Source organism: Pinus tabuliformis, chromosome 1_1, assembly GCF_031772625.1.
Source record: "Pinus tabuliformis cultivar Carrire ecotype Pingquan chromosome 1_1, CPIR1, whole genome shotgun sequence".
Classification (NCBI taxonomy): domain Eukaryota; kingdom Viridiplantae; phylum Streptophyta; class Pinopsida; order Pinales; family Pinaceae; genus Pinus; species Pinus tabuliformis.
In genome coordinates this window covers 44,632,830-44,646,774 of record NC_142297.1, presented here as the reverse complement: position 1 = coordinate 44,646,774, position 13,945 = coordinate 44,632,830, and positions in this window count along the sequence as shown.

The window sequence follows — 13,945 nt, the reverse complement described above, 5'->3', positions numbered from 1 at the left end:
AGATCTTAGAAGAATGGTCTTCTCATTCACATCATCTTGTGTCATCAACTTCTGGAGATCACACTAGTGACACACCATCAACTAGTGGTAGTAAATTTCATGGAAAGAAGGGCAAAGTTAAGTTTCCCTGTAGTTTATGTTAAGGGAATCACCCCATTCACCTTTATCCCTATCTGGATGAAGCCAAAAAAAGTGTTGGATAATCGTCCTGCTTCTCCACAGTGACTTCCATCTAGTTACAGGAGACTCTCCCTTAATCCTTCACTAGTTGATGAAGTGACTGACCCAAATCAATCGTCGGTCAATCCCACTCTCTCTGAATGTGAATCCCATGAGTCTATACTTGGCCCATCACAGGTCGAGGAAACAGTTGACCCGATTTCACCTTCAGTTAATCATACCTTTCCCAAAGAGAGTGAATATGATACCACTCAAGTTCTTTTCATTTCTTCATATTCCAATGAGCTTGGGGTCAATCCTCCTGTTCCATCAAGACAGGAGGAAAATCCTCCCGCTCTCGTAACTCAAGGGGTTAATTCTTCCATACTTACAGCACCTTCTCCAAGTAGTTTGGTCACTTCCTTTGATTGGAATCGAATGGCAGGATTCAATCTTCCTTTTTATGTGCCTTTCCAGATCATAATACAGGTTTGTAATATGATTGTATCTGGCACTATTATAGATGAAGGTGCATCTGTGAGTATCCTTTCCTCCACTTCTTGGCAAGCGCTCGGTTCGCCGTCACTTGTGCCTATTATCTAGAATCTGTTGACTTTTAACAGAGGAACCAATCAACCATTAGGGATCCTTCCTCAGTTGCCTATTACCTTGGGAGGAAAAATTGTTTATCTCAATGTGATGGTAGTCCCAGGCCCTTTAGATTACAATTTACTTCTTGGGCGAGACTATGTTTATGACATGGGAGCTATTGTTTCAACACTCTTTCAAGTGATTTGTTTCCCGCATTAAGGCAGAATTGTCACTGTTGACCAGCTTTCATTTCCCGGTCCAAATATGGCTTCCAGTCAACCATCTTCCCTAAATGTTCCTTTTGTACCAATGGTATCATTCCTGCCACGGGTTAATTATGTGGCAACCAGTTCCATGCCTACATCAACTGACGATCAATTTAATGATGTAATAGGGGCATTAGAACTAGATCTCTCTAATGGATTCCTTACTACGGATCCCTTCCAGAGCATGTTTCTCCCATATGATGAGAACCTCTTGGAAGTCATGACCTCTTATGGGTCATGATCAAAGGAATATGAGGATAGTTCCTGGTCTTGTGTCAACCTCGTTAAAAAATGAAATAAGGAATACGAGGATAGTTCCTTATCTTGTGTCATCCTCATTAAAAAATGAAACAGAGGATATGAGCATAGTTCCTTGTCTTGTGTCAAGCTCGTTAAAAAATGAAACAAGGAATATTAGGATAGTTCTTTTACTGTATCAACCTCATTAAAAAAAATGAAACAGGTCCCAGAGCATAGTTCCTTGTCTTGTGTCAAGCTCGTTAAAAAATGAAACAAGGAATCTAAGCAGAGTTCCTTGTTTTGTGTCAAGCTCACTAAAAAATGAAACAAGGTCCCCTGGAGAAAAGTTCCAAGTCGAGTCTTTGATTAGATCTCGTAAAATCCCAGTCAATTATTTCACATGATCTCGGATGTGAAACTTCATTCCATCCACCTCATAGCCACGAGTAGTCTACTTAGGTGAATGCAATGAAGCTTGGAGGCATGCACCTAGAATCAAGCCATCATGTTGGGGGCATGTAAACAAATCTCAAGCATAGTTTTTCATGGTTCAAGCTTGTGTAAAAATGAAACTGAATCCAAGCATAGTTTTTTGTTTCAAGCTTGTGTAAACATGAAACTGAATCCAAGCATAGTTTCCTATGGTTCAAGCTTGTGTAAAAATGAACCCATCTCCATTTTAACCCTCGTGATTTCCATTCTATCAGCCTCTTCCGTCATATGAGCCTTGGTTTTTCTCCTTCCATCGTCACTATCTGCTTGGCTGATCATACGCTTTCACTTGGTTGTTTTACCCTTTTTGAGGAACAGTTGCAATGAGTGGTCTTATTAGCTAGCCTCTTCACATAAATCAACATGTTTTGAGAAGTTCCAACATCATTGGAACTAGTTGCTACCCTAGACACCAGTCATTCCTCAAAGTGGAGTCCTCTTTAAGCTCCTTTTAGACTCTCTAAATATGAAAATATTGTTGAGCACTTGTCCTTTTCATCTCATTAATGGATTGGAAATGACATCTACTCAGTATAAGTTTAACCCCTTTTCGGTCTGAAATAGATTAACTATGAAAAAGGAATAAGTTGATCGAACATGATCAATAGGTTCTCTCTTGTATCGTTTTATGCTTTTTTGAACTTGAGAGACAAATCTACGAAAAAGAACTTGTGGAGTTTTCTTTTTGTCCCTTTTAAAACTCTCTAAACAAAAGGACCGAGTTATCTTTGTCCTTAAACTCATTAAAACATCAAATAGCGACAAAATTATCCATTTAGAGAAGACCGAGTTTCACCTTCGCTAGACTCATTAAAACATCACATAGTGATGGATTCACCTGAAGGGTGGAATTATACAACAAGCATATGTTATCCTCCTCAAGCTTGATAAAAAATAAAGAGGTCCTGGTGAGCAATGACTGGGGAAAATGGAGAAAGGGGTAAACCAGTTTATGGTGGCAGGTCGCTATTGAGCATGACACTCACTTCATCACTGCGACTACTTACGTTGGGTTATCAGCTTGATGGTTATCATACCATTGGTCTATCATACCATACATCCCTTTGTTTTCGGTCAATGCTACCAATTCATTTCAGTGTCACCGACATGTTCAAGAGAAGTCATCCAATTAAAATTCATCCTTTGCAATACCATAAACCTTAATTTTCATGAATGCCATTCCTGAACCTTATGTCATCAGTCAAATTCTGTCTCCAAAATCATTACACTCATTTCAAGTCGATGATTTTGGATACATCAAGGCCCTCCTGTGACGAGTCGCTTCTTGTTGAAATCAGCACATTATCAAAGAAGTAGACTTAGAAACACCCTTCCAGTACCTTGAGGCTTGCATACATCAAGGGGAATTTTCTCGCTTTCAGCGATAGGTTGACATCACTAGCCTTCAACCGAAAGACTTTGTATGGTGTTCGACATCAAAGCATCCATTCACACCATGCAGAATGTACTGCAGTACCTTGAGGATCATTATCATTATCGGTGATTTCCCTCGTGTCTATTAACAATTTACATCATTGGCTGGTAATTAGATGCTGTCTTCCCATGTTCAACTTCAGATCACATATTCACATGGTTAGACTCGTATTTGAGCGAACGATTGAACGAGATAGAAGACCCCGGTCTAGTTTCATCCATCCGGGTTGCGATTTTAGGAATACTAAATCATATGTACAATGGCCTTACACTGATGGTCATCCATTCATGGGTCTATATCTATAGACGACTGTCTATGTACACATAATGAAAGTTTATATGTTGAGCATGGGTATGCCTTCCCTCAACGATTCATGAAAAAAAATCAAAATATCACGATATATATATTGTAATTGATGTAGGTCACCTTCCACTTCGAAACCTTCTCATCACATCGTAAAGCATTTCATTCGACATTTACATTTTTTGACTTCATGCTTTAGGGGGCAGCTATTACAGATCCATTTGGGCATCACTCCCATCATCCAGATCAGTGTTTTAGGGCTCATCAAACCCTAATTTCAGTTGCTACATGCCCTAAACAAGTCAGCCTTTTGAATGCCTCCTTCCCATATAGTTTCATGACTTGAAGACATCCTGAAAAGATCTCTAAAGGGACTAGCACAGGTAGGCCCATGTAAGGGTGCGTTATAGAGCAGTTAAGTCCATGCTAAGGTGCTCTGCAGAGCACTTAGGCCCTCTTTGACCTGCGCTAGGCGAGATTGAGTGAAATTCACATAGGGTTTTGGGAATATTCTTATCTATTGGAGTCTTCTAGAAGTCTCCCTCACTTATCAACTCCTATGAGCTCGAAAATGGATGAGGAATGAGTTAAGATGCATCCTATCCTCTCATCCCTTCCTCCGTGGAACTAATTCTAAGTATGGAAGGCCATTCAATACCCCCATTTATGACATAACCTCCTCCATCTTCGTATAAATTGAGCACTCATCTAAGTGATCAAGGGCTGGACTTTGATGAATTGTAAGGAGATAATGTTGCTATGAGAATTGACTTTGAGACAAGTATTGTTATGCTCCTGGATTGTCGTGATTTCGATGTGATGTGGATGGGATCAAAGTTGGAGGAGTGACTTCGAATCAGACTTCACGGTTGTAATTCTTCCTTCTATTCAATAAAGTATTTGAACCTTTTTCCATATGCTTATCTTGATATATAATGCTTATATGTGTGAATGTATTTGATTACATTTACTTGTAATCAATAGATCTGTTTCTTTGATTGGTTCTTTGTCTTCTATTGATTTTTACAGGTACTTCTCAAGCATGTTAAGCATGGGAAGGAGCGACGGGACCGATACAAAGGAGACAAGAGGAAAGCAAAACTACAAATAAGCCTTCTCATCCTCTTTGTCTTATCTATTGCTTATAGGAAAAGGCTAAAGTGCTTTAAACTGTTGTTCTAGATATGGCTACTTATCTAGCGAATTAATATTTATTCATAGATACCAAATTCTCCAAAACACTCCATATATCCCTACCTCAAGGCCTGAGATAGATAAATATGTGAATCAGTCAGAATGGGCATAGAATACATTGCAAGAGGTTGAAGAAAAATTGTTTTCTACTCCAAATTTACATACTCCCGCTCCTCAAGAGAAAAAAAGTAAAAGACAAAGAGAGGAGGAATCATCATAAAAAAACAGGTAGTGAGGCCAAGGGTTTCAGAATTAGTTACAGGAAAAGAGCTAAGGTGACTACTAGGACAGATGCAGAAAAGGAGGTAGAAGATCAAGTTGCCATCATAATTGGAAAAACACCATCTACAAGCAGCAAGTTTGTTACATCTCCTACTGGACCTTCAATAACACATGGTCAAAAATAAACGGAGTTCTCTTCGCAAGATGTATGAGGAGAAAAGGAAAAAATTGTTTTTGACAGGTACCAAGAGATCAAACTTAAGAATGGAATTCTTAAGAACATCGCCTACAATCAGTTTTGGAAGAAGACTTCCAGTTCACAAAGCAGACTATTATCATTTTTTTATACAGAACAAGGAAATATGCAGATGGCCTTCCTTGAGGCCCAAATTCCACATCCCAAGACACCAACAGGTTACAATAGCACATCGTTTGAATTCATCACCAAAGATATTCATCCCATTGATCAAATGGAGATGGATAAATAGACTCGTGAGATGTTTTCCTCTACCTTAACTAATACCGCCATGTCATTGTCAAAGATCTAGGTTTCATATGCAAACATTCAGTCCCAGTTGAAAATGGAAAAGATATCTTCCTCAGAAAAGGACAATAGGATCAAATCTTTGGAAGATTTGGTAGTTAAGATAGGATATGATCCTAAAGATATAAATGTTGCAGAGGATATCATGAAGAAGAAAAATATTTACATTGCAGCATTGAGAAAGCAACTGAAACTACCAGCCACAGAGGATCCCTTGACTAAAGATATTGAAGAAAATGAGACACAGAAGGCTGACATGATGAACCTAATTGTAGAGCAGAATGTTCAGATCAAACAGATGGAGGTCGAAATGGAGAAAATGATCAAAGAGAACGAACAAATTCAAAGGGTAGCCATAGTCCCCTTGGATGCTATACCCATCACTCAAGTCCCAGCCATAAGAATGGGAATTGCAACAACTTCTTCATCTCAAGCTACAAGTGTTGAACAGGTGACAAAGAAATTGGAAAATATGTCAATCCAGTTAGAAGAAATTAATAAGTTGCATGGGCAGCTCAAAGCTCTGTAAGAACAGAAAGCCAGAATTGAAGCTTCTCATTTGGTTGAAGTACAGAAGTCACAAAGGCTACTAGAGAGGTTACAGAGGGTGGAGAAGGATACAACAATTGGTCAAACCTTGGCCCAAGCCAAGGAAACCATTTGGATGGGTATTTTGGACTCCATGAATGAGATTTGGCCATGCATCCAAATCATTTTTGAATAGAAAGAACTGATACAAAAGGCCACTGAAACCATTGTTCAAGTAAGGGAAAAGTTGGGAGACATGCCTACAGAAGCTTCCAACATCATCAAATTCTTGAATTCAAAGAATAAATATGAACTTGAAGAGTTAGGAATTAGTGACAGGACTTCCACCATCTTGAAAGTCAAGAAGGTTTTGACTAAAATAAATCTCATTGATCAATTGGAGGAAAAATGTGAAACACTAGAGTTTAGAGTGAACATATTTTTCAACAGGATTGAAACATTAATTCAGAAAAATATTTCCCAGCATATATGTGATTAATGGCAAATTGATTACTCAAGAATATTATTTTATGAAGATGAAGGAAGTGGCCATAAGAAGTATTAAATTCAGTGGTATAAAAGGCAGCATGACAGCTAGAGCATTCTTAGAGACAATGGAAAATGAATTGTTTATCCAGAACGAAGTAAAACATATATTCATGGTAAAGCCAACATTTTCAAAGTATACTGAGGTTGATGAGATTTACTGAAGGGTAATTAAGTTAACCATTCTAGATGAAAAAAGGTGGGAGGAACTATATGATTTATTGGATTAAAAAGAAACTCAAATGCAATAAGAATATCATCCAGCACATCAGCCAGCAAAACAACCAGCACAACACAGTTATAGGTTGATTCAACAACTGAATCCATCAAAAAAAAGCCACCTCTTCATGCATCTATCCACCTTGCCTATGATTCTAAAAAATATCAATTTTATTGTTTAGAATAATGCTAATAATACATTTTCGGTTGAGACAGTGATTTTGTAAATCATTTTGTAATTATTTTTATAAATACTTCATTATTTGAAGTATTATAGTTTTATTGTTGAATATAATTTCCTTTTGCGAATTGTAATATTCTAGTTACTGGAAGCATCAATAATAAAAGGACATTCTTCAAAGGATTCATGTGGTGTATGAATTGGTGTTGTTTTTTCTTATGTTCATGTGTTTAATCATTGTCTTCTTTCTCTATCATTTCTGAAAAGATTAATTACATAACAAAAACTGTGATGAATAGGATATGTTATACAGAGTACCAGATTCTGGCTATTAGTAATTTATATGTTTTCTGCTGAAGTCAAATTAAGTAATCCTTCATTTCTCCTTAGTTTCTATTCAATCTTACTTTTCTTCTGTTTCATAATCCATTTAAAATTTTGAAAGATCCAACTAGTTAAACCTAGATTTCCCTGTGAAACTCCTTAAAATTTGTTGCAGATCCAGTTAATCTTTAGACTCCATAGCCCAATGGAATTATAACAATTTAATCAACCAAGAAATCCAATAAAAAACAATCAATACAGTCATAACTCGCCTAAAATTCACATCAAACATAGCTAAATTTTACATAGAGATCCCTTTTTGAAGTTGGCATGGCTAGATCCCAGCTTCCAAAGTTGTTTTGATGTTATCTTATGTTTTTACTCCCTCAACCTCAAAAATACTGAACAACAATAGAATCCACCTAGTTAGAGCCCCAAATTAGACTCTTTTCCTTTTGGAATGGTGTTTCCAATTGGTATTTTTGGTCATGATACCCATAAAATGGATTTTAGATGGACATGGAAAGAAGGGTGATAAGAAAATATGATGATAATAGACTAATATAAAACTAATATAAAGAATAATATAAAACTCAAATAATCTAATCTACTTTACTTTTCCTAGGTTTCTGAAAACATATGTGATAGAATGATAACGTTATTTAATGAAAATAAATATTCTCATCAACCAACATTTTATAATATCGATAAAGGTATTAATTTGATTAAATAGTTAATAAAATTAATATTAAGCTCAACACATTAAATACTTATTTTGTTGTTCACTATATCAACAATAAATTGATTTCACACATCAATAGTGATCATGCTTAAATCAATAAACATAAACACATGAACAATGTTTAATGAACTAAAACACTTCCTTTACTAATAAAAATAAAATATAACAGTTAGAACTACCCGATCTGTAAACGATTTGTACATGATGGAATTGGAATGGTTCAGATATATTATAAAATTAAACTTTAGTACAAAATTGCAACAAAAGTTATCATTTTCTCCAAAAATAAGAACCCTTTGCATGAGTTGGAGAGAGTGATTTATAATATTCTTAACAATAGAAGAGTAAAACTAATTCCCCTACAAATTCTCAACTAAAAAATAAGAACTATTACAAAAAGTAAACGGTTACAATAGTCTCAACTAGTTAAAGTTAAGCCAATAGTATGCAACCATTGCCTTTGAATCTCTAGAAGTGGTGACAACTCTCGAGCAAATAGAGGTTTATTGCGTACCTGACAGCTAAAAATATATATGCTTTCAAAGGTGGAAGCATTTGAATCGATATATTGGTAAGTTCCTTAAGGAATAGACAATGGATATGATGTTTAATCAATAATTTCCAATTAAGGTCAAGATTGACCTTATTTAATTGGTCAATTCAACAATTTCAATTCTTTCTCCAAACCATTTTTTTACAATTTCTCCACATCTAGTAGTGAATCATCTGGACAACTGGATATCAAACTTGATTCAAGTAAAGAGTCTATAACAGACTCTACTAACATTATGAAAATCATGTGTGTCACTGACCATCTTCTTTAAAAAACGAATCTTGGCTTTCTAGATTTTGAAAATAATAGGCTTCTACATTTCATCAACTTCAGGAAAATCAGATTTCTTTCCCTCAACGTTGTTATTCCATTTCAATAGTATTTTTAAGTCTCATTTGGAAACATCATAGTAGGTGTCCATCTCAATTAATTCATCAGTTAGCGCATCTTCCATCTTGCACTATGCTTGTATCAAACTCAGCTTATCACATAAAATATTTTGTTTTTTTTTGGAGCCGAGAATTAAGTTGATAAGCTTCTTCTTTGAATTTGGCTAAATGAGGGGTTCTAGCATGCATTTGTTCTATATTCTACTGTAAATATTTCACCTATCCATATTTTAACTTCATATTTTCTGCATCCTGGATTTGGAGTGTATTAAATTGTCTTTGCAACTCTATCAATTTGATATCCCTTTTATTTAATTTTGCATGTAGTTGTGGTTTCAATTGTTCCCTTTCTTTTAAAAATTCTTGCTCCATGGAAGCTATTTTTTCATTCTTTTACTTTACTAATGAATGTACCTCTACTGCTTTTTCAATAGTGGTAGAGGCATAGGTACCTATAAACTAAATCAATTTACCAAGTTCATCACTAGGGGTGGTTGATGATCCTTACCAAATAACTTCAAGAGAAGTAGTGTGAGGAGATTTTTCTAATACCAATTCTTGAGATTCTTCTAAATTTTTATTTTTCCATCTCCTTCTCACTATATATTTATGAATTGGGCTATAGAAAACATCCATAGGAGGAATCTTCTCAATATTGAGGAAGATTTCAAAGGTAGGATTAATAGGGATAATTTCCACACTAGGATTAGTAGCCAAAGGTGTTTTCTCTAGTGTTGATTGTTCTAAGAGAGTCTCTTACACAATACTAGAAATATTTTGTGAATCTTGTTGTTGGGAAGAAATTGACTTCTCGTTGTTTGTGATTTTTTGTGCGCCTTCCCTTGGCTTAGCAATAATTTGCTCAAAATTTTCCCATACCTTTTGTAATTTTGGGTCTTTTGTGTGAACTAGCACTTCAGGGTTTATAGAACTTGTTGTCCCTATTTTTTCTTGTTGAGTGGAAGCCATAGTGTGTTTCAGGGATGTGCCCTTTTCTAAAGGAACCTACAATAAATTCATAGGAAAAAGGGCCAACCTTGAATTCCTGAAAGTCAAGAACTGCTCCCACTCTTTCACTAATAGTTTTCATCAACACTTTTAGGATTGTATTATATGAGAAGGCTTTAGCAAACAAGTCATAAAATGTATATTACTCATGAAAAAATCACCTAATAGCAATGGCTAGAGGGATTTGACGTGCTACTCCATCGGGATCATATGCTCTAGCACGAATGGTATGCAATTTTAAAGCCTCTATGGATGTTATTTAATTTTATGAATGACCATAATTGCTTAAGTTATAAATTCCTATGGGAAGAGGAAACTGAAGCCATACCCTCTTGTTACAATCTTTTAAAGCTTTAGTTATCCCATTGGCTATTTTTTGGTAATCCACCTTTATGCATAATACTTTGTCATGAATATAGAGGGGTAGGACATGTTGTGCACTATAGCTTCCCCAAACTCTGAAAGTAAATAACTCTTCACCGAGCCAATTCTCAATTTTCTTGAGGCTATTCATGGTTTCCGGAGAAATTCTTGGTGGCTTCGCTTCAAAAAATATTTCATAAGTAGGAATAACAATCTGATCACAGATTTCGTAAAAATGGTCAAGAAAATTGGATTCCCAAATAAAACTGTGATAAATGTGAATTAGTATAGGATCAGAAGGATCCCATTTCCATCCGATGGTCGGGAAATCCAAAGAAAAGCAAAGGAAATCCATGATGTAGGCAAACATATAAAATGGGGGAATCATGTTTTCATAAACATTCTAAGAGCTACAAAAGGTTAGAATATGTTTGCTAGAATATCAAACAATAGATTGTCCCAATTAAAAATGTAACCCTCAGATGCCCCATCAATTAAAGAAAAGAAAGCATCGGGAAATACAAAAACATTGGGGTAATAATATAATCTGCATATCATGGTGGAAATTTGATTGAAGGCGTAGAAATCGTAGCTATAAAATGCTTATTATCTTCCTCTATTTTGTGTTTGTTTATCTATTTCTTCCATTAGCTTATGGAATCAAAAACCTGTCCATGCTTCTCGACGAATTCTTACACATACTATTTGTTGAAACAGCAATGGGTTCAGAAAAATGGTACATAAAATGGAGTTCTTATGGCCTGCAAGAGATAATAACGATTCCCCGTTTGGTTTGAAACCTTAATTCTCTAATATTTGCAGTCTCAACTAACCACCTAACCATATCAGTGTAGGGCATTAATCTAGGCCCTGTTGCAATTCTATGCAATAAATATTTTACTGTGTCTTGAGGGGTTGCCTCTGAGGTAGGTGTTTGGTCATCATTTGTAGCAACCTTTATTGTAACATGAGCTCTTCATCCTAAAATTATTTGTAAATATGATCCCATTAAGAGTTTCCTAAGTGTCTTGTATAGACTATTTCTGTGAAAAGAGATGCATTTGGAAGCTTTTCATTTACAACTTCACTATATGAGCCAGAGGGTTGTTGTAGAGGAGCCTTTTTTTTTTTTTGATATAGTCATATTCATTTCTTATGAGCGAGAGGTATCAGAGCTCACCTGCAAGAAATTTTGGAAAGAACTGAGAAAATTAGCTCGTAGGAGAGAAAATGGGAGAAACAATGGAAATGATTTCTTAATTGGCGGTTTTTATTTTCATTAAATTAACTAGCTCTTATCATAAATTTTCCAATGCAAAACTATAATTGGAGCTATTGATTGATTGGAAAATAGATATGTGGTAGGTCACATGAAAGGAGCCATGTCAGGGCCCTGGATTTAAGTGCCCAGAAGGAACTGTAAACTACCATTTTATAAAATAGTCATGTTTTTGGGCTTATGAGTAGTAGAGGAGACAGAGTGAACATAGTAGTCTGGAAGGGAGAGCCTAAATACAATTAGAAAAGGGTTTTGGGCATGAGATGTGTGGGGTGCATAGAATGGAGAGAGAATTACCCAGAGTTCATGTTAATTTGGAAGCTCAGTGACAAATTCCAACCATGAGACAAGATTCCTCTTTTTTACAGGACTAATTTTGATTATTGAAGCCCTCAAACTGGACAAGGGAAAGTGTATTTTTGAACTAAAACCCACATGTGCACATTTGATCAGGTCGAACCTAAAGAAAATTGGGCACCCTTGGAAGGTTATAGATACAAGTGACCGCAACCTCATTTAGAAACAATCATTATGGTCATTCTTCTTCTTTCTTTGGTTTTGGTTGCACGAGTTTAAGATGGTTCGTGGAAATTTTTCTCTCACGGGTCTGAAGCTCAAACATGTGTTCTAGGATTTTGGTTCCTATCAGAAAGCATGAAATAAGGAAATTTTGGTTGTAACTATAGGCATGAAGGCCTATGCGTGCATTTAAGGGTTCTAACCGCACACACGACATTGTCTCCATGTGGTTGGGACCTAGGATTTTGGTTTATCAATTTACTGTAAATTTTGCTCATCGACTACAACGTTCAATAGTTGACCACATAAAATGAAAGTTGATTGAATGATTCTGAAATAGGGTTTTGGTTATTGGCATTTGTTGGGCGTGGGATCCCCCAAGGGAAGTTTTGGGGCTTAAAGCCCTGATTTTGACCAAATCCGATGTAAAGACTCCGTGTTTTGTGGGCGCGGAGCGCAAGATTGTAAATGAGTCGTAGGGTTTTCCACCCTCATCTTTGTAATGTAGTGTCAGCTTGAGAGTTCTACCCATGGTCCGCAGACAATGGGATTGTATAAATAGAGCAAGGCTCTAAGTTGTAAAAGTAGTTAATGAAATCAAATAAGGAATGATGGAATAGAAGAATTGGGTCTGATCAAAGTGTAAAGTCATGTATTTGGGTCGTAGAGTAGGAGAAGGCTCTACAGTTGTGTGCGCAGAGGCCTAGTAGTCCACAGTTGAGTGCGCGGACCATTGTAGCTGAGTGCACAAGGTGAGTCGAGTCTGTAACCGTTGAAGAAGTAATAAAGAGGAGTTTCATATCATTTCTGTGTATCTTTTTATGTTTTATGCATTAAATTATATTGGGTATGAATTGTGAGTTTATTGTTTAATTGTTGTGCAAACTTATATGAATGTGATAAATAAGCAAATATAAGATAAGTATCTATTTATGCGAAGTTAACTACATTTATAAGAAGATAAGTAAGATCCGCGGTGTGACTTAGGGAAAGAGCGCAGATCGTTGCCTTAGCAGTGCGAAATCACCTCAGACCCTGATTAGGGCTGCGCGAAGGCGATTATAACAGAGTGCGAAGACCTCACAGGACAGGAGAGTGCGCGAAGTGACCTGCACGAAGTCATTCCTGGTTGGACTAAGTCGACCCTTCAGACATCTCAAGGGTGCAGAAACTTGGTTCCAACATCCCCATACTGCTTCGAGTGAGACCTCAGTCTGCACTCTGTGGGCTGTTGGCAAAAGGGCCAGTAGTACAGGGATTTGTTTGGCTAATTAACTCCGAACATGGGTCAAGCCCCCTCAAGCCAACAAATAGTTTCGTTGCCAGGACTGAAATTTGCATAGAGATGTCTGATGTTGTATTATTGGAATCCAATAAAGAAGGAAATTAAAGGTTGGTTGGACAGAAGAATTCACGAGTTCGCGGCGCAGGAGAACAGGAACCCACAACTATCAAAAGAAGAGTGGTTAGACTGCTACCTGTACACAGAAATCCATGGAATCTTCTTCGCATCTTTTCCCACTGATTTGTATGAGTGGATCACGAAGCTACCAGATAGCCAAGGAAGGTGGAAGCTTGACGGTCCTATTGTGTGGACCCTAGAATTGGTGCGCAAATTAGAAGCATCGAAGGATCAGATCGCACGTGCTGTTGACCGCTGGCTCGATCAAATTATAGGAGGATTCATTATTGAGTTTTCAGTTGACACATCGGTTAGCTATAGTGAGGCAGAGCGATGCTTTCTCAAAGGACCGTGAGGTAAGTATGTAAAGTCTTTGAACACTTGGATTAAAATTTTATTGTGTGAGAAAAGGGTTATGCAGTTACCTTGATGTCTAGAGCTACGCA